This window comes from Podarcis bocagei, assembly GCF_964188305.1.
Source record: "Podarcis bocagei genome assembly, chromosome: 9".
Taxonomy (NCBI): domain Eukaryota; kingdom Metazoa; phylum Chordata; class Lepidosauria; order Squamata; family Lacertidae; genus Podarcis; species Podarcis bocagei.
Window position 1 is genome coordinate 57,417,324 of NC_138134.1, and position 26,624 is coordinate 57,443,947.

Sequence of the window (26,624 nt, forward strand, 5' to 3'; positions counted from 1 at the left end):
CATGCAACATCAAGATGTCGCGAGTACAACATCATCCTGCCCCCCATTCACCCTTGCAAGCTGGTGCCTGTGGCCCTAACTGTTCTCCTGCTAAAACATTTCACCGCATGCCACTGCTCTCAATCCATCTAACATTGATGCTTCTGCAATACAGTTGTGAACTTGACCACAGTTCAGCCTTGATTGCAGCATTGAGGCCTTGAGGTTAAGGTGGGGTAAATTGGTGGTTAGCACAGAATCTAGGGGTGGGGAAGCCTCCTATTCTTCTGACAAGATGGAGTCGGTCAAAAGCAGGGCTGGTGATTGATGTGGCCTGAAGCTCCAAGCACAGCCAGAAAGCCACAAGTATATAGACGTGAGAAAGCCACCTTAGCCAAGGAACTCTTTATACGCACCATCTACACTGCATGTCCCTGTGGTCACAAGGGGTGCTATTGTTAGCCTACTCTCCCCACCACAGTCTCTCACTGGTGCAGATAAGCACGGATCCAGTTCACAAGTGGTCTCTTGCAAACCCCGGACATGTCTTCCAAGCCACGTTAGTGACACCAAATGAAACAAACAAGCCACAACTGATTTTCTGAAGTCTCAGAGTCGGAAACTGCTTTCAAACATGTGGTGCCTAGCCCAATATAATCAGCTTCATTCATCAAGATCACAGCAAGCAAGTTTTAAGGTAATCTCCAGGAAAGCACAAACTGTTCATGAAGCCGTTTGCCCCTGGTGCAGTTGTGCCAGACAGTTGTGCCAGACAGCATCCTGTAGATATACAATGAGTGTAATGATTTCTTTGGTGCTGGCACTAAAATGGCATAGTCTTTTTTTTAAAAAAAAAAACCCAAAACCCCAATATGTGCAGCACTGCATGGGCTTTGTTTAATTACCTGCTTTCCCACTTCGTTCACACCCTGTGTCGCCTAAAGAGAATTGTGCCAATGAAAATATACAAGGCCTGGGAGCAAGCATGTAAATTCTTAAGTGAAAGGCAAACCTCCTTTTGCTCAGTCTTCATTCAAAGATGTGCTGTGGCGTTGTAAAGTCATGAGAGCTGTGAATTAGATCTATACTGCTTCTTCCAGTACATGTGTAAGAATGACTGGTGTCTTAAAAAGCAATGATTATTATCCCTTCCTCCAGTTTCTCAGGATTTCATTGTTGTTGTTTAGTCATTTAGTCATGTCCGACTCTTCGTGACCCCATGGACCAGAGCACGCCAGGCACTCCTGTCTTCCACTGCCTCCCGCAGTTTGGTCAAATTCATGCTGGTAGCTTCGAGAACACTGTCCAACCATCTCGTCCTCTGTCGTCTCCTTCTGCTTGTGCCCTCCATCTTTCCCAACATCAGGGTCTTTTCCAGGGAGTCTTCTCTTCTCATGAGGTGGCCAAATTATTGGAGCCTCAGCTTCACAATCTGTCCTTCCAGTGAGCACTCAGGACTGATTTCCTTAAGAATGGATAGGTTTGATCTTCTTGCAGTCCATGGGACTCTCAAAAGTCTCCTCCAGCACCAGCAAGTACAGTAGTTTCTCTCTTTCCCCAGAAAACAGTAGCCATGGTCAACTGCAGTATCTACATTGCCAATGTTCTCCTGCCCCTACTGAAGGTTCAGTTATACAGCCCATAATACATACCATATAATAGTTAGAAGTTTCTTCATACTAAGAGCCATGGATTTCCCACACAGGAACAACATATGAGCCGTATCATACACACCTATCTCAGTACCTCCAGTGATCTCAGTCTGCAGAACAGCAATTAATTCTGCAAATGTGTGCATCTTGATCATGGATCTGAAGTAAGCTGGTGTCTGTCAGCAAATACAAGGCTGCAGACAGAGTAATCAGGTCAAACTGAATCCAACAGTCAGAGTAGTAGCAAGGAACAGCAGAGGCAGTGGCGTAGCGTGGGTTGTCAGCACCCGGGGCAAGGCAAGTAATTTGTGCCCCCTAACCCATGGATTTGTGCCCCCTAACCCTAACCCCCAGATGTTGCACCCGGTGCGGCTGGCCCCCTCTGCACCCCCCACGCTACGCCACTGAGCAGAGGCAAGTCAGCAATCCCTGTCCCTTCCCTACCATAGTAATAATTTGCACCCGTGCTATAGTAAGTTTCTGTGCAGAAGTCAGTGTTCCATAACCCTCCAAAAAAGTATAAGATGTCAAATGCCCCCCACTTCATGTTAGCCCTGTCTAGGTGTCCAGTTCACTTGGGTGAAGACTATCACATGAAGGACAGTGGGGACATGCTGGCCTCCAGGTTCTAAGGACTTAGCTATAGAGCTGCAAATATAACATTTTAACTACGTTTTAGGTGCATTATACAAATGTGACACTAGATGGTGATGGTGAATGAATGACACACACACACACACATTTTAAAAAAAATGTATTTTCACAGCATTTTTCATATATATGTAGATTCCACCTAAATCACTTGGGGAACCTCCAAAAGTACAGAAATCTCCTTGCTTCAGAAAGCTGCCCTGCAACTCACAGAAGGCTGTCAAGGACTAAAAAAATAAATAAATGCTCTGAATATACTCTGCAAAAACCATTGTAAAGCTCACAATTGGAAATATCACTGAGTTGCGATTTCATCTCTACAGCACCATTTGGTGCCACAGTGTTATAACACATTTATAATGCTATATTTTGACTAATGTAGCTGAGTTGAAGGAGAAAAACACAAACTGGAGGAGACAGGAATTGTCAGCATGCTGCTTCGTGTGATTGTCTTCATGTAAAATATGAACTGAACACCCAAACAGGACTACTGTGTACAAGATTAAATGGAATACAGTTATTGGATGTGCTGCTTGACATACTTAAACATGGGGAGTTATGGGTGCACATAAACTAAACCTGAACACTCATATTTACTGTAAGGATTGCCAACATTATTTGTGGCCCATTAATAGGCAGTACTGCTTGCTACGGAAGTGCCCCCACATCTTCTAACATAATCCTTAGAACCCAGAGAGTATATATACACCAGCACTGAATTGTTTGACTTGCAGTCCTAAGGTTTCCTGGAGAGGTTTTTCCTAGTCTTGGCATTTGAGCAGCGAGAGGAGCCAAGGATTAAACCGGAGATCTTCTGCATGCAAAACATATGTTCTTCCAGCCAGCCCCTTTGCTGTGTTTGTAGGGCACGACAACAACAGGAAGAATGGATGTACTGCTCTTTGCTTCATCCCTCGGAATGAGGGATGTGTATGCATGTGAAGAATTTGTCCAGCTATTATACAGTAATGCATCAGTAGCAGAACAGAGCTTTCTTTAGAATATCAATCTTACCTCCACGCATACTCCATGTAGCTTCAAGGAAATCCTTAGCAAACCACAGAAAAATCAACTGTCCAGCTCAAGCAGAATGCACTTAAAATAAAAGCTTCCATTCAGGTGGGCATGTTATCTTTTTATTCTCTCTTATACCACTTCTCTGAGCATCTGCTTCAAGAGCCTTTCAGCTGTTTAGTAAGGAGACCACACATTACACAAACCACAGCATTCACAGCACAGTTTCCATAGTAACCATCTTATTAAAGCAGCCATCTGCTTTAAATATTAAACTTCATAAGACCATCATGGCTTTAAAACAATATCACATGTTCATGAAATATTAAAACGGGGAACAAAGGGCTGCAAAGAAGAACTACTGATTTTTTTTTTAAAGTCTGATGCGTTATCCTGGAGTTTGTTCTGACTCTTTAGAAACATAAATGTGTAAATGTGTAAGAAATCCATAAATATACCTACTGCAAAAGCAGTGTGTGTGTCTCTCTCTCTGTGTGACTATTATTTTTGCATATTCACAGAGCAAGCAAACAAAAACTACATAAGTAGGGACTTTCCAAGGTTTTTTTTTTAAAAGCAAATTTAAACACATTTCATTTTAATAATCATTCGTTCTTTATCACTTTTTAAGTACCAAATCTCATGAGCATTGCAAAAGAAGTGTTTGAGACAATGGGGAACAAGATAGGTGCCCCTCTCCTGCACTGTTACATAATGAATAATTTTAAAGGTCTCATATTGTGCACAATAAATTTACTAGGAGATCATCTGTGATGGATAGAATTACAACACAATGTCAAGTCTTCTTTCCAAATAAAGTATGAGGTCTGGAACCATTAAATACTTTATCAGCAGCAATTCGAATTCAAATAGCAACCTGCTTTACTTAATGGTGACTTCAAGTTTAGATTTTATTATTATTTATTGAATTTATATACCGTCCTATACTCGGAGGTTTCAGGATGGTTCACAGAAATGATCAACATAAAAACCACAATATATATAATCAAAATAAAAACAACCCAGTAACACCCCCTGAAAAAGAGCCACATTTTAAAAGGGCATAGGATGTCAATCAGATCAACCAAAGGTCTGGTTAAAAAGGTGTATAATGAAGTCGCCAGGTGAACTTCCCTGGGGAGAGCATTCCACAGATGGGGAGCCACCGCAGAGAAGGCCCGTTCTCCTGTTGCCACCCTCCTGACCTCTTCAGGAGGAGGTACATGAAGAAGGGCCTCAGAAGATGATCTCAGGGTCTGGGTAGGTTCATATGGGAAGAGGCGCTCCTTGAGGTATTGCAGACCTGAGCAGTTTTATTTCACTGTGTTTTGTCTTCTCTATTTAAATGCAGTCATTTTGTTCGCTGACATTTCATACTGTTTGGTTATTGGAGGAGTACTATCAAGTTTTGTTTTGTTTTTTAAATACCCATAGAAGCAACAAAGGTCCGTATAGTAAAAGCTATGGTTTCCCCAGTAGTGATGTATGGAAGTGAGAGCTGGACCATAAAGAAGGCTGATCGCCGAAGAATTGATGCTTTTGAATTATGGTGCTGGAGGAGACTCTTGAGAGTCCCAGGGACTGCAAGAAGATCAAACCGATCCATTCTTACAGCCCTGTGTGCTCACTGGAAGGACAGATCCTGAAGCTGAGACTCCAGTACTTTGGCCACCTCATGAGAAGAGAAGACTCCCTGAAAAAGACCCTGATGTTGGGAAAGATGGAGGGCACAAGGAGAAGGGGACGACAGAGGATGAGATGGTTGGACAGTGTTCTCGAAGCTACCAGCATGAGTTTGACCAAACTGCGGGAGGCAGCGGAAGACAGGAGTGCCTGGCGTGCTCTTGTCCATGGGGTCACGAAAAGTCGGACATGACTAAATGACTAAACAACAACAGCAAGAAGCAGTGAGCGATTTCTACCCTAGCCCTCAGGAAGCAATGGCATATGCAACGGGTCCTGCTCTACACAGTGTTTATCAAAGTCCAACAAAAGGGTTCCTTTTTCAGTTTTCCTTCTTTTCTGCTCCATTGCTGTTCTCTTCCTTTTTTCTTTTAAAGTAAGGTTATCTAAGGCAATACATTCTTTTCAGATAGTCAGATGCACCACTTCTTGAGGACTACTCCCGAGTCATTCGGCAGTGAAGAACTTCAGAAAGAAGAGGTTTACAACTCAAGACTGCTGTATTCCAAAAAGGAATCCTCTCTTCCTCTTGAACTCAATCTCTGTTTGAAGCACAGGAACTTTTGCTCGCATCAGTCAAGCAACTCCGAGGCCTATGGGCCACTGCTGTGTCCTGCCATGCCTTGATGCGCTTTCAAGCAACATTCTCCTACAGATACAAAATTACAAAGTAGTCTCTCAGTTCTGCCCTCAAATACCTAAGATCCACTTCTTCAAAAGCAAAGGAGGAAGAATAATTCAGCTCTTAGGTGCGGCTTCTGCTAAACCAGCTATTCAGGATTTCTCTTTCTTCTACTGTTTAGATGACAAACCCATGACAGCGTCTGTATTTATTCTGAGATATTAATCTAAACTGACACATAGTGCTTGCCTTCCGGCAGAAACCTCTTTCCCAATGTCCTGCACATCTATCAATCCTTTTCTCTAAAAATTAAGCTCTGCAGAATCCCCAACAATCTCTAAAGCACTCTGGCAGCTAAGTGCAAAGGGCAAAGTCCTCATGAGCATGCATTTATTTATTTATTTATTTATTTTTTATTATTATTATTATTATTATTATTATTATTATTATTATTATAGCTGCCTCACATTGTTAATCAGGCTTTACAATAATGATAATAGGTAAAGGTAAAGGGACGCCTGACCATTAGGTCCAGTCATGACCGACTCTGGGGTTGCGGCGCTCATCTCGCTTTATTGGCTGAGGGAGCCGGCGTACAGCTTCCAGGTCATGTGGCCAGCATGACTAAGCTGCTTCTGGCGAACCAGAGCAGCGCACGGAAACACCGTTTACCTTCCCGCCAGAGTGGTACCTATTTATCTACTTGCACTTTGACGTGCTTTCGAACTGCTGGGTTGGCAGGAGCAGGGACTGAGCAACGGGAGCTCACCCCGTCGTGGGGATTCGAACTGCCGACCTTCTGATCGGCAAGTCCTAGGCTCTGTAGTTTAATCCACAGCACCACCCGCATCTCTAGAATAATGATAATACTGGTGAAATAATAACAAGTGGTCTGTAACACTTCAAGCAAGGACTCCCATGATTCCTTGATTCTCTGTTCTAAAACACCGCACAGAGAAAACAAGTTGCCACACCTATCCTTCTCCCTGACACGCTACTCTTCTACATGTAGGGAATATTCTTCCCTATGCAGAAACAGCCATCCATTCAACCTGCAGATTGTATCTTGAGTCACAACACACAGACATATTTACTCACAGAAATATGTTTACTGTCTCATCTCAAAACAGCATGCATTTCTTTTGTAGTACTTTTGCGATAAGAACTGTCAGGAACGATATCTTGTTAACCACAGTGTTTCCCAATTGGCAAACTATTGTAGACTTCTTGTTTTTTCAAAAGCCAAGCCATGGACCCCCTACTTTTGAAAATGTTGATATCTCAGTGGCAGTTTTGGTTATGTGAATGCTGCATGTCCCAGCACACAACTGGGTTGTGTGTCTTCCAGAGCCATGAGAGCCATGTGAGAGCACAGTGGTCCCTAAACACATATTTTTGGGCACCATGATCTCCCATGAGATGTGTGTCTCACACATTTCTGGGCACTGTGCTCTCACCTGAGAGCATGCCCTCTGAAAAATGGGATGTGACAGACAGTTGATGGGTATGTGTCACGGACTCTCAGGCTGGGTTACATAAACCTCCTGGGGTCCACAGACCCACGATTGGGGACTGCTGTCTTAGTAGATTCACAGCACAATCCTAACCATTTCTACTCAGGAGTAGGTCCTATTGAATTCAATTAGGTTTACACCCAGTTAAGTGGGGTTAGGACTGCAGCCTTACCATTCCAAAAACTTGTGGAAACCGTTGGGATTCTGGATACCACTGTATTATATGTAATTTTAACATGCAATGTTAACACATGTTTTTGGCAGAATAATGCAATAGTAGGGTTGGAAGGGACACCTGTTGTAAATCCAACCGCCTAAAATGCAGGAATCCTGCCCACAGCTCAAAACACATACCTTCTGGCTAACGGCCAGACCCACTGTCCCACTGCTAAATTGCTTTAAAATTGCTGGTTTCATGTTGTTGTTGTTTTCATGTAACTTGCTTTTAATGTTTGTTTTTATATGGCTTTTGTAAAGTGCTTGGAGTTTTTCTCCCTCAAGTAAGCAGTATATAAATTTAATAAATAAATAATTTTAAATAAAGAAAAAGAAAAGAAAAGAAAAGAATATGGGGCCCCTTCAGGCAATCATGTTCTCTGACCATGGCAGTCAGCACTGTAGTAACTAACATAAGATGGAGGTGGGGTGGGGGGTAGAATGGTAATTGGGTCCATTCATATGTCTTGAACTCAAATCTGTCAATTACATGAAGATGTTTTCAGGTTGTTTGAGTCAAGATTAAAACTAAAGGTTTGGGTATTTGTTTTTGTTTTTTTAAAAGAGAGATTCATACCCTGGGAGAAGTACTTCAGGAGTTTCTTCACACACTTGACTGGATTACAGAGGTACCTTGGGTTACAGACACTTTAGATTACAGACGCTTCAGGTTATAGACCCCGCTAACCTGGAAGTAGTACCTCAGGTTAAGAACTTTGCTTCAGGATGAGAACAAAAATTGTGCAGCGACAGTGGGAGGCCCCATTAGCTAAAGTGGTACCTCAGGTTAAGAACAGTTTCAGGTTAAGAACGGACCTCCGGAGCGAATTAAGTTCTTAACCCGAGGTACCACTCTACATGAAAAACACTTTGAGAAGGATACCATTGTTTCACAGAACTGAATTCTGTATGCCAGTTAATGCCAAAATGTAAAGCTGTATGTGTCTCCTCAGAAGTAAGATTCATTCAGTTCAATGGAGCTTGCTCTCAGTTAAGTGGGCAGGGAACTGCAGCCATGGAATTTCAATTCTGTGCAATGGCTTGTTGCTTGTTTTAATTCCTCCAGTCTCTTTCTTAAGAAAACTTCAAAAACAGCGTATTTTTTATAAGGGTTTGGCTGTGGTTTTAGTCACAGTGTCTTTTTAAAAGGAGTGTAGTGAGCAGAGTACGGCATTTAAAATTAGCTAAATGCCATGGGGTGGCAATAATTAAACTGCCACTGGTTATCTGATATCTATGAAACAAGAACTGAAACACATTAGCAGCCAACTCAGTTTCAGGAGGTGAACTAAAAAGATGCAGCACAGATTTGACTGGCAGTTCCAAAGCTTGTATAAATCTAGAGAATCTGAACAAAACAAATCTGGAAAAAAGAAAAGATAGGTAATGAGAAGCAATTTCTGGCAACAGAGCCACAGTTGTTCCCAAATTTTTAAAAAATCATGTTTTGCTTACATCCCAGAGTCTTACTTTTATGGCTTGTTAAGAGTAAAGACTGTCAAGATGTGGTATAATTACCGTATTTTTTTGCCCTATAGGGTGCACTGGCCCGTAGGGCACACCTTGTTTTTTGGGGGGGAAATAAATAAATAAAAATTTATTCCCCCCCCCCAGCCGCGGGGCTGGGGCCAGGGGAAGCCCAAGCTTCCCCCGACCCCAGCCCCCAGAACAGGCTTGCGGACATCTGCGCAAAGCACGGGGCGCCCTCTGGAGGGCGCCCCGTGCTTCGGGCTGTAGGCTGCTGCCCGCAAGCCTTGGGAGCCCGGCGGGCACTCCCGCCAGGCTCCCAAGGCTTGCGGATAGCTTCCTGAAGCCTGGAGAACGAGAGGGGTCGGTGCGCACCGATGCCTCTCGCTCTCCAAGCTTCAGCGAAAGCCTGCATTCGCCCCATAGGACGCACACACATTTCCCCTTCATTTTTGGAGGGGAAAAGGTGCATCCTATAGGGCGAAAAATACGCTAATAATTGCCCACTCTCAAGAGTGTTTCTGGGAATGTCTTGCACTGGACATGCAACCTTCTGGTGATTCATGTAATCACCCAATGGGAAGCCTCCCAGCCTCCCTTGTGCTCAGTGAGTGATCATCATTGATGAAATGAGGAGGGGGAGAATTATGTAGGCCACCTTGAGCTCCCTAGAGAAAAAAAGTGGGGTACAAATGTAGCAGATAACAAAGCAAGAAAATCCATTCATTCATCAAGGGACATGAGAAGTTCGATCATGGGCACCATCAATTTAAGGATTCTATATGCATCACATTCTTAACAGAGCTGCAAAGTAAAATTCTGCACTCACTTCAGGGTGGGAATCCAAACAAAATGTGGTCTCATGAATAGCTCAGCACACACTCTTCATTGTCATCCTACATGCACTGAGAAAGCTCAATAACTACTGTTTGTCTAATTAAGGACCCATTTTGGCCAACAGTTTCATCATTATCTTACAGGCAGCAGCCCTGATGCCCCCACTGTTTGTTTTTAGGCCCAGCAAAACCACTTCTATTTACCCAGGCTTTTGGTCCTTAATTGGGAGGGTAACTGGCTAAGTCTGCGTCCTTTTTTTTTTACTCATCCCTTTAAGTGGGGTGGTAGGGTTTGTCCCCCTCCCCCTACGCACACCACTTCCTTTTCTAAGATATTCATGGCACATTTACAAACTTAATGTATGGCATACTGAGTGGTTGATTAGCCTGAGCAGATCCCACAGTCTTCATAATTAAAAATGGAAGTGTGCAAAACCCTGATATCCACAACTGATATTGCACGAAGATAATTACACGGCTCCATGCATACAAAGTCTTCTGCATATGAAATCCGTATGTGGAACTGTGGAATGAATGTCTTTTTTTTTATTTTCCACCAATACCCATTCTTTCCAAAATGGAATTGTAAAAGTGGCAAACAGATTCTAATAAAGAATCTGAGACAAGTCCTTTCAGAAGAATATGTCAAAACACGAGCGCCTTTTGTACTTTTATAAAATGTTCCAAGTCACTACACACTCGAAGAAATGAAAGCTTACGACGATGAAGAAAGCGCCATCAAATTTATTCTGAATTGCCTGAAACGCTTATTCAGGCTAGTTAGCGGCTGCCTGAGTAAAGTTACGTGCTCACATACCCAACGTGCATTTTCCTAGCATGTCTGTTTCCCCACCTCCCGCTCAACTGCTCTGTTGAGTCTACGCCAACATCCGTGATCCAGGTCATTTTAGTGAGCCTGATACAGCACTTGCTAGCTGTTACATAACTGCCCTCAGGAATTCTGGGATCGTGTTTGTAAACACTACAGCCATGTGCGCGAAGCCACGTTGCGAGACATCAGAATGACCTGGAACGCCTGCTTTCGAGGTAAACCCTGACACTACAATGTTTGTACATCCGAGCTGCGCTGCAAGGCGAAGACCAGCGTGTTCCAGTCTATTTTGCCCTAGCAAGTTTCATCACCGGTGCCCACAAATGGCCCACAAATGTCAATCAATTCATGCTGCCAGGCATTTTTCTCCCAAAGAGAACATCAAGGCAAGGTCTCGTCAATTCAGGGACCAAGAGCTGTGCTTTCTACTTCCAGCATTGGTTGATTTGATATATACAATAGGCAAAGAAATGATATGAGCACCACAAGGATACACAGCCATTTAACAGTATAAATGCAGAAGCACAGAACCAGGCTTTCAGTGTTTAAAGGAGGAGACATTTAACTATTTCCACTCATTACAGTTGTATGGAAAACACAAACAAAGCTCTATCACTTCCCCTCTTTTTAAAAGAAGCTTTTCTTTTGAAAAACAGCTGAAGGGGGTTCACCGAAAATGTTATTCATAATCATGTACATTAAATGTTCTGCTAATGTATCCAGGCAAATGGAAAAAGGGGGGGGGGGGAGTGAATAGATTTGCCTCTGCCAAGCTATTTTAAATGCAGCTGCGAATCCCATTTGCTTTTGACCTTTACTGCAAGAGGAGAGAAAAGGATGGAGTTAAAACGTTGCTAAGCCCTGCTGAGTTTGCATTTCTTCAGACCGTTTAAGCCAGGAATAAGAAGGAAAATAGGCGAGGCCCGCCCCAAACTAAAACAAAGGGAGAACCTTAGAAAAGACAACAATATTTTTTTTTCTGCTGCAGTAAGGTAACATGTCATTTGGAAAATCGAAAAGAAAAGAGTTCTAGAACTCTCAACAATCAAGAAAGTAAGTTTCAATAGAAGAGATATAAGAAGTGTGGGGTTTAACCATAATGTGACACAACCTCAGCGTACACTTACCTGGAAGCAAAACCCATTGAATAAGGGTGTTCTAATTAATTAATTAATTAATTAATTAATTTGTTAGTTGCTTTATCTTGTACAAGGCAATCCAAAGTGAATTACAACCAACCAGCCAACCAGACAAAAACAACCCCCCACACATAGATGCATCAAAACCAGCGGAAGGAAGCAGGTTTTTAAAAACCCCACTCACTTCAAAATTATAACTCTCATTTGCCCAGAAATTCTTGGAGACTCTAGGAAAGTGAAAGCAGGGGGTGCCAAGAGGAGGATGGCAAACAACAACAACAATCCAACAACAACAAACCACCTTTGGTAACAGTATTTCTTTCTACTGCAAGCATTTATCCAAGAATTGCTTGGATCCTATGAGTGAGCCTATGTCTCCAGCATTCAAAGTTGCTTCCATCCTTGAGAAATATGGATCACTCATGAGATCCAAGCAGTTATCGGAGAAAAGGAGAATCACCTTCCCAAACAGTACTGGGTATTGCTTCATGTGAACATTCCCACAGACCTCCAAGAAATTAAAGAGAACTGCAGCCACCACATCTTTCTTCTGAGTAAGCATGCTTAGGATAGCTGCATGATAGTCTTTGCACTTGTGAAAAGCATTTGCTAGTGGCTGGCTAAAATGAATATGTTCTGAGATGGGTGCATGAAATGGGTGTTTGAAAGTTGGTGCCACCATATGTGACACACTGTTTGAATCTGTGACAGCATACCCTACTCAAACAACAATGAATGTGTAGCAGCCTGCTCACCTTAAAAAAAAAAGGTAAAGGACCCCTGACAGTTAAGTCCAGTTGCAAATGGGGTTGCAGCGCTCATCTCGCTTTACTGGCTGAGGGAGCTGACGTTTGTCTGCAGACAGTTTTTCCAGGTCATGTGGCTAGCATGACTAAGTCACTTCTGGCGAAACCAGAGCAGTGCATGGAAACGCCATTTACCTTCCCGCCGGAGCGGTACCTATTTATCTACTTGCACTGGTGTGCTTTTGAACTGCTAGGTTGGCAGGAGCTGGGACTGAGCAACGGGAGCTCACCCTGTTGCGGGGATTCGAACCGCCGACCTTCTTATCGGCAAACTCAGTGGTTTAGACCAGTGTTCCCCAACCTTGGGCCTCCAGCTGTTTTTGGACTACAATTCCCATCATCCTTGACCACTGGTCTTGCTAGCGAGGGATGATGGGAGTTGTAGTCCAAAAACAGCTGGAGGCCCAAGGTTGGGGAACACTGGTTTAGACCACAACACCACCCGCATCCCACCTTACCACCCCTCAAACCTGTAAAGCACTTTAAAACCCCATGCTTACTTTCAACCGTAACAAGAAAATCACTGCAGTAGCAAAACGTTTGCCTGCTTTTTTGGTTGGAAGAGTTAAAATGTTTAGACTAGAATTCTGGACAGCTAATCTGCTACAGCATGCTCTTCTGTGAGATTTATGCAGCCCTACTGTGTGTGTGTGCATGACTGCAGCCTGGGTTAAAGACTGCTGATTGGAGTGTTTAGCATTTCCCCCCATAGATCCAAGTAGCAAGGACGCACCCAGCATTACTTTCGTATGTTTGCAGTTGTCTGCAGACTATTAGTCCTTTCGGAAAGCAGAAACTACGTCTACTCCCCATGGCACACAAGGTTTGCACTGGCCGGTTCCAGTTCTTTGTCAAGCGGTGAAGCCTCTATTTTTGGCTCACCGCAGATGACCTTGCTGTAAGCTACAGAGCTGAATGTCGCCAAAACAAAAGGAGATTATTAAGGGGGGGGGGAAGCAGGGAGGGAAAAGAACCCTGAGTATTGTGGAATACTCCAACCAGCCTATAACAAGGTTATGATGGCTGTGGGCGATAGTAAAAATGGAGGGGAAAGTAGACCATTGCGGGTGAACGCTGCCGACTCGTGAACCGTTGCACCCGCCAGACTGTTACGCAACAGTTCTTGGGAATTCTGGGAGGGTGTTTGTAAACAGTCAGACATGTGCGCAAAGTCCACGTGGTGCTGACTGAGGCTGGATCGGAAGAAACTCTGAATGGAAAGAGCAGCATTAAAGGGAAAGCAAGTTGGAGCCATGCATCTCGGGGCCTTCCTGGAGAGCAAAATGTTGCAAAAAAGTGTGCACCCCATCACAGTGGCAGACATTTCCTAGAACAGTTAGCTGCTTTCTCCAAAGCAAGACAAAAACGTGTGCCAACTATCGAGGAAAGAAATCAGAAGGAACTGTATGAGGAGTGAACAAGCTACGATGTAACTTTCTGTAACTCAAGTACAGGCAAAGGAACGTTAGCAATAAATTTAAAACAAGTATCCTCATGAAAATAAAGAACTGATATACTGATTGCTGTAATGAAGATACTGAAATTTATTTTCAAAGTTTCAGCTTTCACACAAAAGACACTGTTCAGTGGTTTCCAATAGGATACCTGGTCCTTTCTGCATTAATTTCCAATGAAGTCCCTTGTGGGTTCATGAGTATTTACTTCCACATATATAGACTTGATGGTTGCAGCATTTGGGCACAGTGAGTATGAAGCTCTGCTTGAATATATTTTGTTTCTCTATCCACTATACCCAGACACCTGGAAGATTGCAATCTCAAACTACAAACTTGAAAGTAACTTCAGTCCAACAGGGCAATACTTGTCAACATGGTTTGAACAATGCAAGAAGTCATTCTGTCTTTGAACTCGTCCTATCTTTGAACTGGTAAGCAACCTACAGATGCTAAGTCTGAACTAATTAATGGCGTCATTGCATGTGGTAGGTGATGTATACAAGTCAAAGAGCATACAGGTTTAATAAAAGAAACCAGAGCCCCTTGTTTATTGAAGTGGCAGGCCACAACCCTATCCCCTAACTGCTACTTTTAATTGTGGTTATTACTTCATAGTACAATTATTTTTGACAGAAGCATGCACTTCAAGAAAAAGACAGGTTGGACTGAGGGCCCCCCCCCCCAATCTGTTTGGTATTCTTTTGGCTTCAAGTCTTGCATTCATTCATCTGCCATTAAAAAGCCATGGCCTGAGGCAGCCTTCCCACTGAAATAAGTTAAATATTTGGGATTATTCACTGAACTATAACAGACACAAATGAAAATTAAAGCTGTAGTGCAAGAACTAAAAGGGAAATCTAATTTCAAGAACTAAGGCCAGTTTACCTGGCATCACAGATTTGGATTTAATGTATGGGTAGGAAGTCACCAGGTAATATTTATTTTCCTGTATAAAGTTATTGGGCTTTCAGTTTCTGCCTCTAAAACAACTTATTTCAGTAAGCACTGAGTGTTAAACTTATTAGAAATCTGCAGTAGAACTATAGATAGATAGATGATAGAGAAAGATAGAGATAGAGATAAGCACAACACATTTTTCAAGCTGAGTTGTGGACATTTCCTTTTTCAGGGAAACCCCTTTACACCTCAGTGGACCAGCTATGGTACTTCCACATGCTAAGTTTTTTACCATGATAGTAGCATTCTGGTGCAAGGCAAGCCAGCACATCATATATCCATAAGCTAGACAAATACTTTGTCAATGCCAGTTAGTCCAAATGTACAGACAAGTTTAGCTCATGGGGACCAGCAGCCTTTGTGCAATGCCAGCAATGGTAGCTCCAAGCCAGCATGGTACCAGGTCTCTCTCCTGTTACCCACTTCCTATTTCACCCAGGCTTCCACCCGTCAACAGTGGGGAAGTGGATAATGAGAGGTGCTCAAAAACTAGAGCTGTTTCCTTCTATTTCAAGTTCAGCACTTTGGAGCAGGCCCTAGCTCCCATGTGCCAACAACAGGGTAAAAATATAACCCAAACAATAATTATTCCCTGTTAGTACTACACTTGAGCCCACATTGCCTTTCATCTTGAGACATCAGCCTCCACAGCTAACTTTCCAGTGGGTCCCTTCAAACACAAAGATTTTGTGGAACAATAAAGCATTGTAAGCCACCCAAAGAACTCTGGTTCTGTGATGGCACAGAGTTGCCATAAATAAATAAACAAATGAGGGATTAATTATAGGAGCAGAAATATGCACAATCTAGCATTGCTATCCAATCTTCTCTAGCACAACTATTACTTTATTGGATTACAACTCTCTCTTTTTATCTCAGCATCTCCATTTACTCTATTCACCACTTCCCATTCTATATACTAGCTTAGTGAAAAGGAAGTGATGTAACAGGAGTGAGTAATCTATATTCCTCCAGATGTTGTTGAAACGCATAATCCCTTACCACTGGCCATGTTAGCTATGGCTGTTGGGTATTGCAGTCTAACAACATCTGGAAAGCCACGGATCCCCCCCTCCCCAGTTGTATAGACCATTAACTATTCTCTCAGTGTGATCAACCCCCCCCCCAAAAAAGTGCATTTAGGCTCATTTTACAAAGCACACTTTCTGCACAAGACTCTAGCAAAAGCCTCAATCAGAAACTCAAGACTAAACGACTAGCTGGCTATATGTGCAGGGTAAAGGAATCATTCCAGAATTTTAGACAAGAGAATTAATTATCTGCAGATTCAGCCAAAATGCCTTTCTCCCATATCCTGCTGCCTGCTTGGTAACTTATTCTCTGTAATACATTGTGCAAGACCTGAACTAAACTGTCATTTGGGGCAATTCCAGCCAAGAGATGTACCGTATTTTTCGCTCTATAACACGCACCCGACCATAACACGCACATAGTTTTTAGAGGAGGAAAATCCGTAGGCATGTCACCCGTAGGCATTCCCTCCATAACACGCACAGACATTTCCCCTTACTTTTTAGGAGGAAAAAAGTGAGTGTTATGGTGCAAAAAATATGGTATATTTGTTGTAGGTTCCTCACCTAGCAAGTCAACAAAGCAATCACCTCACTTTTAATAGACTAATGGCACAGTTCTTTCAGATGAACAAATATCAAGCTCTACACAGAGTTTCTTATGCTAGAGCAGAGAACAGAAAATGTGCAAGTGTACACTATCACAATAATAAATGCATGGGTATCAGTATATCCAGTTAAGTAATAAGCCCTCTCCAGGCCAGTACTCTTCCTCACCCTTCTACATTACAGAGATAATTTCAATAATATGAATTAATTAACCATTTCAAAAAATCACTTTTTTTAAAAAAGGTGAAAAGCTGTTGACCCAACTCCTGCTTTCGTGCTTTAAACCTCTTAAAAGCTCTGCTTCAAGATCTGTGGGAGAACCCCTTCTTGGCATCCCATTACTGGCTGAAATTCACTGTGATGTGGAATAGTGCCTTCTCAATGGTGGCACCAGTTTCACGGAATACCCCCCTCTGTGATAATGGCTGGCCTCTGATGCATTAAGAATCAGCCTATCTCATTTGGATCACATTAATGTAGTGAGGCCAGACACTAATAGGGTCTTGCCTGCTGTAGGATTAGAACTGCATGGGGAATTTTATATAGCATTTCAGGAAATTTTCAATTGTAGTGGTTTTATGATCCTGATCTGCAGTGTATGTTACATACACTGGAATCATTACACATTGAAGAGTGGGGTACAATTTGAAAGAGAAATTAAAACAATACATCGAAACATTTCTAAGGGCAGGTTCATATAGTCAAGGACATCACTTGGTTATGGGATGCCAATGAAAGTATGAACAGACTCCATTTAGAAACACGTATGTACCTGTTATATATATACACATCAGTGGTTGATTCACACATGCCAGTCAGACCACTCCTGAACATGTGAACTAGACCTAAGAGTCCATGTCCATACATCTCCACACTGCATGTCCTCTATTCCACACTTCCTTCTGTGAATAAGCAGTCATAGCTGTCCAGACATTATCACCATTACGGCCATAGGGGAACTCCAAGCAAATCTGTTTCGTTTGCTTGGGGGCAAGAATGGCAGGTGATACACCCTTCTTGACAGAAGAACTACAAGCTATAATTCAAAGTCTCCCGCTCATGTAAGTATTTTTCATGCCTGGCAATGGCAGGTGGTGGAGCTCTGCAAAATGTGTGGAGCTTTGCCTTCCACATTTACATGATGTATACAGTGTGGCTGTTTATGTATACGGGGCTATTGCGTAGGATTGCAGCCACAACCTCCAGTGTTGCATATTATCTGGAGTTTCAGCAAAACTGGATTTCCTTGCAGATCTGCTTCAAGTCCCATTTTCCTTGTGCAGAGGAAAACAATTTCAAATGCCAACAATTAAGAACGAGAACCGTTCTCAACTGTTCTAGAATATATCTACAATATTGGCTGCATTCACACGCCATGGTAAACCATAGGACAGGGGACACGGGAAACATGCTTTGCTTGCTGAAGCTCCATGATTCAATCTCTACCATCTTCAGGTAGGGCTGGGAAAGACTCCTGTTTGAAACCGAGAGTGTTCAGATCAAAGCTCTTCTTGCACTCTATACTGTTGTAATCCTTACGAGAATCCAGAAGACAGGGGAGTAGGAAGAAAGACTTACATCAGTGGTATAGTACATGCTTTGCAGGCAGAAATCCCACGTTCAGTCCCTAGGAATTCTGGGCAGGGCTGGGAAATATTGCCTTAAACTCTGGAGAGCCACCACCAGCCAGTGTTGAATGCTAACCTAGATGGACCAGTGGTCTGACTTGGTTAAGGCAGCTATCCTATGCATTTGGGCTGGGGTTGAGGCCAAGGGAGTAGCTTGTCAGAAGCCAATCCATGACTTTAGGGCGGGGTTTCCCAAATATGAATCTCCAGCTGTTTTTGAACTACAATTCCCATATTCCTGACCACTGATCCTGCTAGCTAGGGATGATCGGAGCTGTAGTCCAAAAACAGCTGGAGACCCAAGTTTGGGAAACCCTGATTTAGGACAGTAACACGGCTAAAGGGGGGGGGTGTTCCTAATTCATAGAACAATATCTTCATCAGTAAACTAGACATGGGTTAAATCAGTCACCAGCCCTTACAGTTTAGGCTTCTTAAATCTTACACTGATTATTAGAATCTTCACAACTACACCTGTATCTGCGAGATGCATTGTATTTCAGTAGCATCTTCAGTTAGTGATTGTTCAAATAAATTTAAAAGACTTCTAAGTTTCCAGAGGTCAACTGAAGTGGATTTGTTGTTACCTGCAGTTCAGATTAAAATTACAACAGAGCTATAATAGGTATGTTCAAATCTCTCTTTAGCTTCTATCCATCTCTGATTCACACTGCAGTCAGTTTTTTATGATTCATAATGCATCCCACTGCGTTTCAGAACCAGATCAAACAAATAGCCTTTCTAGATGATGTCATAACATTAAGAATTGGCAAAATGCCTTCACAGCAGCCAGAGAAAAGAAGACAAATCAATAGTTTATCTTGTTTGGCAAAATAATTTGAGATTGTGTTTTCCAGCATTGTTCAAAAGAACCACCAATTCTTTTTGAAACTTAGCAAGGGCTCAAAAGTGGACAAAGGGGGGAAAGAGTGAGAAAGAAAACAAAGGAGAAAAACAGCACAGATGGAGCTAGCATTGATCTTCTACCAATACTGACCCAGTTGTTGCACTGGTCATTGTTCAAAGGCTATGCTGCAGCAATGGCAGTTGTGAAGAATGCTTTGGAAACTCCAAAATGCCATCACATAGAATTCTTCTGGGTGGTGACAGACACAGTAAATCTAGACTGCCTCTGCCCATAAAGACATACAGTAAGTGCTAACTTTCTGTATTGGATTAAATGTCTATCTAATCTAATCCACTTCTGACTCCTAGAGCTCTCAAGCAGATGCCCTGGGGAAGTTCACAAGCATGGTGTTCTGGGAACAGCCATTAGCCGTTCCTTATAATATCTAGTAGTCAGCGATATTTTACCACTGGGCATGGCACAATATGCATATTTAGTTGTTATGTGCAATAGCTAATGACACATTTACCTTCCATGAATTAATCTAACACCAGGGCCCACCTTGCCACACACAGAGGCTTTCAAAAACACCTCTGGGTGCTTGAATTCCATGGAGAAGCTTTCAAGTTACATATCCAAGCTCAAAAGTGCCCTGGAGAAAACAACCGGGTATAAGTGAAATAAACATGGAGAATCTTCATCCCAGAGCAGCTATGAACCAACCAGGCCTTACAGATTTCCAGTTCCTAGAAGTTTACAGTAAGTTGCAATGGCTCTAGTGTGGTGTAGTGGTTAAGAGTGGTGGACTCGTAATCTGGTGAACCAGGTTTGCGTCCCCGCTCCCCCACATGCAGCTGCTGGGTGACCATGTCACACTTTTCTGAAGTCTCGCAGCCCCACTCACCTCACAGAGTGTTTGTTGTGGGGGAGGAAGGGAAAGGAGATTGTTAGCCGCTTTGAGACGTCTTAGGGTAGTGATAAAGAAGGATATCAAATCCAAACTCCTCTTCTTCTTCTACTTGGTGACATGGCCATAATAATCTCTTTCAAGAAGATTGAAACAGAGTAGCCACTCTGCTTCTCGCATGTAACCAAACAACTTTGTAATCAAAGTGTTCATTACTATAATGCCATTGACAATCCCTTAGGACGTACAGTCGTACCTTGGAAGTCGAACAGAATCCGTTCTGGGAGCCTGTTCAACTTCTGAAACGTTCAGAAACCAAAGTGCGGCTTCCGATTGGCTGCAGGAAGCTCCTGAAGCCAATCAGAAGCCCCGTCAGACATTCGGCTTCTGAAAGAACGTTTGAAAACCAGAAGACTCACTTCCGGGGTTTGATCGTTCAGGAGCTGATTTTTTCAGGAGCCAAGATGTCTAAGATCCAAGGTACGACTGTTCAGTGAATACAACATGCATACAGCCCACATCTACATGGTGGGAAGTCACTAGCAGTATATTACATCCATGCTGCATCATCTGCATGAGGTTCCTATTGATTCCAGGCCCAAGTCAAGGTGACAGTTTTGACCTAGAGTCTCATTTATGGCTCAGGAGAATCATGCCTGCATCTTATCACGATCCTCGACTATAATGGGGAAAACTAAGTTTAGCAACCAAGTTTAGCATCTCACACAGAGAGGAATTTTTAGCAACTGCTTCTCAGAAGTTGCTCAGCAAAGACACAGTTTTTCTTTATCTAGCTGTTGGGGAGTGTGGGAAATATCTGTTTGAGTCTCATATATGTTTACCTGCCCTTAAACAATCGACTAGCCCACAGATCCACTGACAGCAGCATACACACATTCCAATCCAAAAAAATTGAGGCTCTGGTAAATCATAGAATCACAGAATTGTAGAACAAAAAAACTTATTTACATTTGTCCAATGGAACATGAAAAAGATCTCTTTGCTCTCTTCAAAATCAGCAATATTGCCCTGAACAGAAGATTTTGCCAATAGTTAGCTTATCCTTGCAGGGAATTAAAAAGTGAATGTACTCCCCATCACTTTAAGGATTCCATTTCCCCTTTGTGCATTTATTATCAAGAAAGAAATTATTTCTCAATCTTTCATTAGCAATGTGAATACTCTAGAGTTGGCATGGACAGTGAACATCCCATGGACATTGGGGAAAGTTGTCTTGTTTTTTTAAGTAGTCAGTGGGTTTGATCCAGACTAGCAGTGAAGTCCTACATGTGTCTATTCAGGAGTAACCTTTAATTAGTTCAATGAGACTTATTCTCAGGGTAATTGTGTTTAGGAGCACAGTCTTTTAGCTGAACATGAGTTCCACAGTGTGAAAAGTTAGCCATAGTTAAACCTCAGCAAGTTTAATAGAAATAAAGCACAGCTAATTTATGGGTTGGTCCAGCCCATAAGGTTATAACTGCACTGTGCCAATCAAATAGCACCCTAAGTAAAACAGCAATCCCTGCAGAACAAGCACTTAGGCAAGCTGCAACAAAATAGTGCAGTTTGTCACATGTACATTTATGAAACCTTGAGGACAGAAATGCTTTTGAGAAGGGCAACCAGTTTTAGTTGGTCCTGCAGGAATAATGTACTGATTTCGAATGGCAATTTCAGTGCTACACACTATTTTGAAACTCAAGACAATCACCATGACTCTAAACATGTTTGCTTAGAAGCAAGCCCCACTGAGATTAGGATTGCAACCACAGTCACTTCACATTGCCCTTTTGCCATTCAAAATTGAGTAACAATTGAACAACCATAACAATTTATCAGGGCACAACACTTTTGGCATAACAAAGTCTAAGATTAGGAACCTCATTACAAAAATGAGGTTTGTATATGCAGAACAATACAATAAGTGAAAGGTCCCAGAAGTAATAACAGTAACATGCTTTATCTCTAGAAGGGCAACATTCTGATAAAGTTGTTCACTGTTTATTCTGATGATATGCAGTAACCTAGAACTCTTATCACATCCACTAGGATGTTCAACAATGGAACTTTTAAAGAGAAAAAGTCATTAACTCTACAGTATATATTATGTATACATTTTGCTAAGCTAAAGGTTTTATCCTACAAGTTACACAAGTAAAGATTTAAGTACTTCTGAGGCAGGATCTAGATGCCCTTACCCTTACTAAGTACAAGATGCTACAGAATCTGTCACAGAACATTGGTAATATATTTATGGTAAATGTAAAAGACCCCTAGATGGTTAAGTCCAGTCAAAGGCAACTATGGGGTTGCAGCGCTCATCTCGCTTTTAGGCTGAAGGAGCCAGCGTTTGTCCACAGACAGCTTTCCAGGTTGTGTGGCCAACATGGCTAAACTGCTTCTGGCACAATGGAACACCATGACGGAAACCAGAGTGCATGGAAACACTGTTTACCCTCCTGCCACAGCCGTACCTATTTATCTACTTGCACTGGTGTGCTTTTGAACTGCTAGGTTGGCAGGAGCTGGGACAGAGCAATGGGAGCTCACTCCATCGCAGAGATTCGAACCGCCGACCTTCTGATCAGCAGGCCCAAGAGGCTCAGTGGTTTAGACAACAGTGCCACCTGCATCCTTTACCATATTTATGTGATGTGGCAAATGAACTTTATGAACTGTGCTGACTTGTTACCTGCTATCCTAGAAACCAGTGTCATACTGATGCTCAGTGCTCCTAAGCCAAGATACATTTGTGTGCACCAATATGCATGCAGCCCAAGACTGTTATTTGGGATAGAGACCAATTTCACTGACATGCAAAGAGAAGGATGAGCCCACTTCCATATTGTGAATGGAAGCTGTACTGGATCCCCAACCAATCTGTCTGTGGAGTTCCCAGCTGAGAAAGAGAATCTGTGTGCAGAAGCTGCTTTCAAAGGTTAATCCCATCAGCAGTACTTGAGGATTTAATTTTTTTTGTTTAAGCTTTTCAGAATATTGAATATTCTTGACAAAACACCAACGGCTCAGTTCATGATTATGGAAGAAAGTTTTCCCATTGCAGAGAGAGAGGTCTAGTAGGTGGATACTGTTTTGTTTAAAGAAAACAGCTATTTTCCACTGTACTTCATACGTGTGTCACTAACTTAAATAAAACAACAATTATTATCTGGGAACATATCAAGCAGTGCATGAGAACAATGCATACTGCTATTTTTATTATTACTGAAAAATAATAGAACAATGTGAGGAAATATGAACTTCTTAAGCTTATACGAAAAAAATCAACCCTCCGCTGATGTAACCAGAAAAAGTCAACAAAGCACATTAACCTTTGAGGAGTAATGTGGGAGTTGTTGCTAACATCCCTTTTACTTCTCAAAGCAGGCTGCAGCTTGGACACAAGCTAATTGAGTGAATTTGTTAACAGAGATAAGAGTAGCAAGAACTCACAAGGGAGTTTCAACAGGTTTGTGTTGGGGAGGTTTGGTGTTTTTTAGTTTTTGTTTAAGACCAAAGCATGCAATGGGTATGGGGTTGTTTCTGCCTTCTGATCAACCCCCCACCCCAATAACTGAAGCCTGCTCATTATGCTTGACCATTAACACCAATCTGCTGAATTTGTTTTACAAATAAGCTCTGTTCTATTGGCTTTAGTTCTCAACTGAAAGTGCCATCACGGAATACACATGCAATTCCACAAATGACTGTAAGGCTATTGCTATTCCTCCTTTCCACCCCTCTTCCTGGAGTGTCAGCCTGCCATTAAAATGCAAATACAATGGCCTTATTAGCTAGCAAACAACCACCCACTGACCTTCTTCTACAGAGGGAAGGCATCTTTTCCTTCATTGTTTTAAAATGCATTTGTAAATCTATAACAGCCAGACGAGTCCTATTCTACCATTGCTTACCATCTCATGGTATCAGGTTTTGTATTTGCATACTCACCATGGAGGGGAAAAACATATCTCAAAATGAGATCATCAGAGTGAACGTTTCAGTGGAAAGCTGCTAAGATCACATCAGCTCCTTCCATCCCCACCACAATCAGTTTACAAAGGCAAATTTTATATAACGTACACCCAAGTACTGTTGCAGAAAGCCTGCTAAGTGGCAAAAAAGAAACACTTCCAATTCGATTAAAGCTCCCATTACAGATCTAACATATGACCTATGGGAGTGATTGGAATTAGGTTTAATCCTAAATAATAAATACAAGAAGGCACGTTTTGCATTTGACTGGCCCATTCCTGGTAGATTATGGTTTAGTAGCCTTGATCTCGTTAAATGGCAATTATTTTAAAAGGGCATAAGGAAGCTTCCCTCGTCGTCCTCCCACCCCCCGCCCACCACCCACATTGAGTAACTGGCTCTCATCACGGGATCCAGCAATTACGAAGCCAAGATAGCACAGAGAATTGCAAAGGTAGAGAAAAGAAGCCGGGGAGCAAATGTCCTCTCCAGTTCTCCCTTCCCCAGGATGGGGGGCTTCACTTTCCTTCTGCGCCCCTGACCTTGCCGTCCTGAAAAGTCCACAGCCGCCCCTCTCTCTTCCCCCCTCCCGCCCTCTCTCTTGGACTGCGCCTGCCTTTGTGTCTGCTTGTCACTCACCGGTAAACCAAATGAGAGCTGATTCATGAAAAGCACAAAGCCGGGGAAAAAAACACACTTTCACACATTAAAAATCTCGCACGCACGCACGCCTCTCTAACCCGCTGCGTCCAGGCAGAACGTCCCTGCCCTCTAACGCTAGGCACCTCTCAAGAAAGAGTTTGCTTTTGCCCAGAGATCACAAACCCTCTTCCACTTTATTGCTTTTTTTTTTTTAAATAAGGGCATATACTCTTAAAGTTTTGGTCACATAACCCAACCATCGATTATTATTTTTTGTAAAGCGACCCTCCGCAAACTTGCTTTCCCCAAGGCCACTTGAGAGTCTCTTTCCAGAATAAAACCCGGACGCGATTAAGAACTCAGCACGTGTGTAAGCGAGAACACACGTTTAAAGGGCGGCTGCAACTGGGGGGTGGGGGTGTAGCGTGGAAACGAAGAGGAGGAAAAAGAAGGGCAATTTTATAAGACAGAAAAAAGCAAAACTTAAAGCAGATCGACTTCTCTGTCCAACAAACACAAAGGTGGGGGGGGGGACTCACCCACCCCAAACCCAAGTAGCTAAAACAGCAAAGTTCACAAGGCGAAAGCTAGACACGTACAGGGGAAAATAGAAGGGGAAAGGAACCCCCAAAATAGCTTCGAATTTTTCTATTTGTCAGCCATGTTGGTGAAGCTGCTGTAAATTTCTTTTCCATTTGGACCCGCGGAGAGTTGTGTGTGTGTGTGTTTCTTTCCCTAAAAGTCACACCAAGGAGCCCCACGGGCTACTAAAGGAGGTCAGAAAAGGAGAGCGTTTCGGAACGGGGAGAAAGGGAAAGAGAGACAGAGAGAGAGAGAGGGAAGAAGGAGAGAGAGAGAAGCGCGCCTCTGACCTCTTTCCAGCAGTCCCCTCCGCCTCGCCGAATCCAGCCGAAGCAATCTGCTCTCCCTGCTAACCAATCCTAAAGGGCAGCCATCTTGCTTCCTTCTGCTCCTTTACGAAAGCAGCCTAGCCTCCGCATCAATATTCATAAGGCCGTTTTGACGTCTGCTCCCTCCTCGCTCGGCGGAGCCCCAGCGTCGCTCCCAGCGGCGGACGTGACTGCCATCCGAACGAGGGCGGGAGAGGGGGAGGCTGCTGCTGCTGCTGCTTCGCCGTCTTCCCAAGAGCGCCAGGGCGGGCGGGCAGGCGAGCGGGCTCGGGCTACTGGCTACTGGCAGAGACGCCAGCCTCTCCCCCTTTGGGGGTTTTCCCACACAAAGGCGTGGGAGACTTTTTATTGGGATATCTGTATTGGGTTGTTCTAACAGGGGAGCCGGATAGGAAAGAGTGGCGTTGTAACGCGCTTGGGGGTGGGGGTGTTTGGTGGATTTTATTATTATTTTTTATCACCTTTTCGGCTCTAAAACCAGAAGGGCAGGAAATGCCAGAAAGCAGCTGCGTGTTTTTTGTCTGTGTTTGTGTGTTTTCCCAGCCCCCCCCCCATCCGCCCTTTTCCTTGCTGCTGCACTGCAGCCCCGATAATGTGCCACAGTTGCAGACAAAGGACTCAAAACAAGGAGCTGTCATTCTTAACAGATGTTGTTTCCTGGTTAGGGAGGGAGGGAGGGCGAGCGCGTGCTCGCGCGCACGCGCGCATCCCACTCCCGGGCCCTTTAAGCAGCAAGAGGCTGCTTCTCCGACAATGGCTCGCTTGCTTGGCAAGGCGAACTTCGGCTCGGGCGCAGGCCCCGCCCCGCGATTTGCATATTCAGCGCTCGCTCGGGCGCCATTGGCTGGAAGCGCGGGCTCGGCGGTGCTTTTTAAAGGGCTGCTGAGCCCAAGTTCTCCAAAGTCCGCGGGGTTTCTCTCGCCGCCGCCTCCTCCTCCTCCTTCTCCTCCAGTCCCACCTCCTGTTTACGCCGGGCATGTGAGCGCACGGGGAGCAGCACGTGGATGGCACCGATCAAGGTCGGAACTCTTTGGTGGTTTGTGTTTTGCTGCAGACAGAAGAATCCGTTGGCTCAGAGAGAGTCATGAGGGGATCAGCCCAGTCCTGTGGGATCAATGGGTCCGGGCATGTTTAACTGGACTGCATGTTGCAGCATATTCATTGAAAAACCACCCTGCGTTTTGTTTTTAAGAAGTTGTAAAACGAGAACAGACTGCCTTTTGTTGCACGAAAAAGGAAAAAGGAG

The 26,624-nt window shown here is 43.3% G+C and overlaps 1 protein-coding gene across 2 annotated transcripts in view; it reads right to left on the bottom strand.

Annotated features, from left to right (window-relative positions):
* TET2 (tet methylcytosine dioxygenase 2) overlaps nt 1–25,605 on the bottom strand; it is a 75,456-nt gene extending 49,851 nt beyond the window's left edge. For both annotated transcript variants that reach the window (XM_081209338.1, XM_081209337.1), the window contains exon 1: nt 25,340–25,605. The gene's annotated coding sequence lies outside the window, so the exon portion shown is untranslated. The remainder of the gene's footprint in view (nt 1–25,339) is intronic.
* Between the last annotated feature and the right edge of the window lie 1,019 nt (nt 25,606–26,624).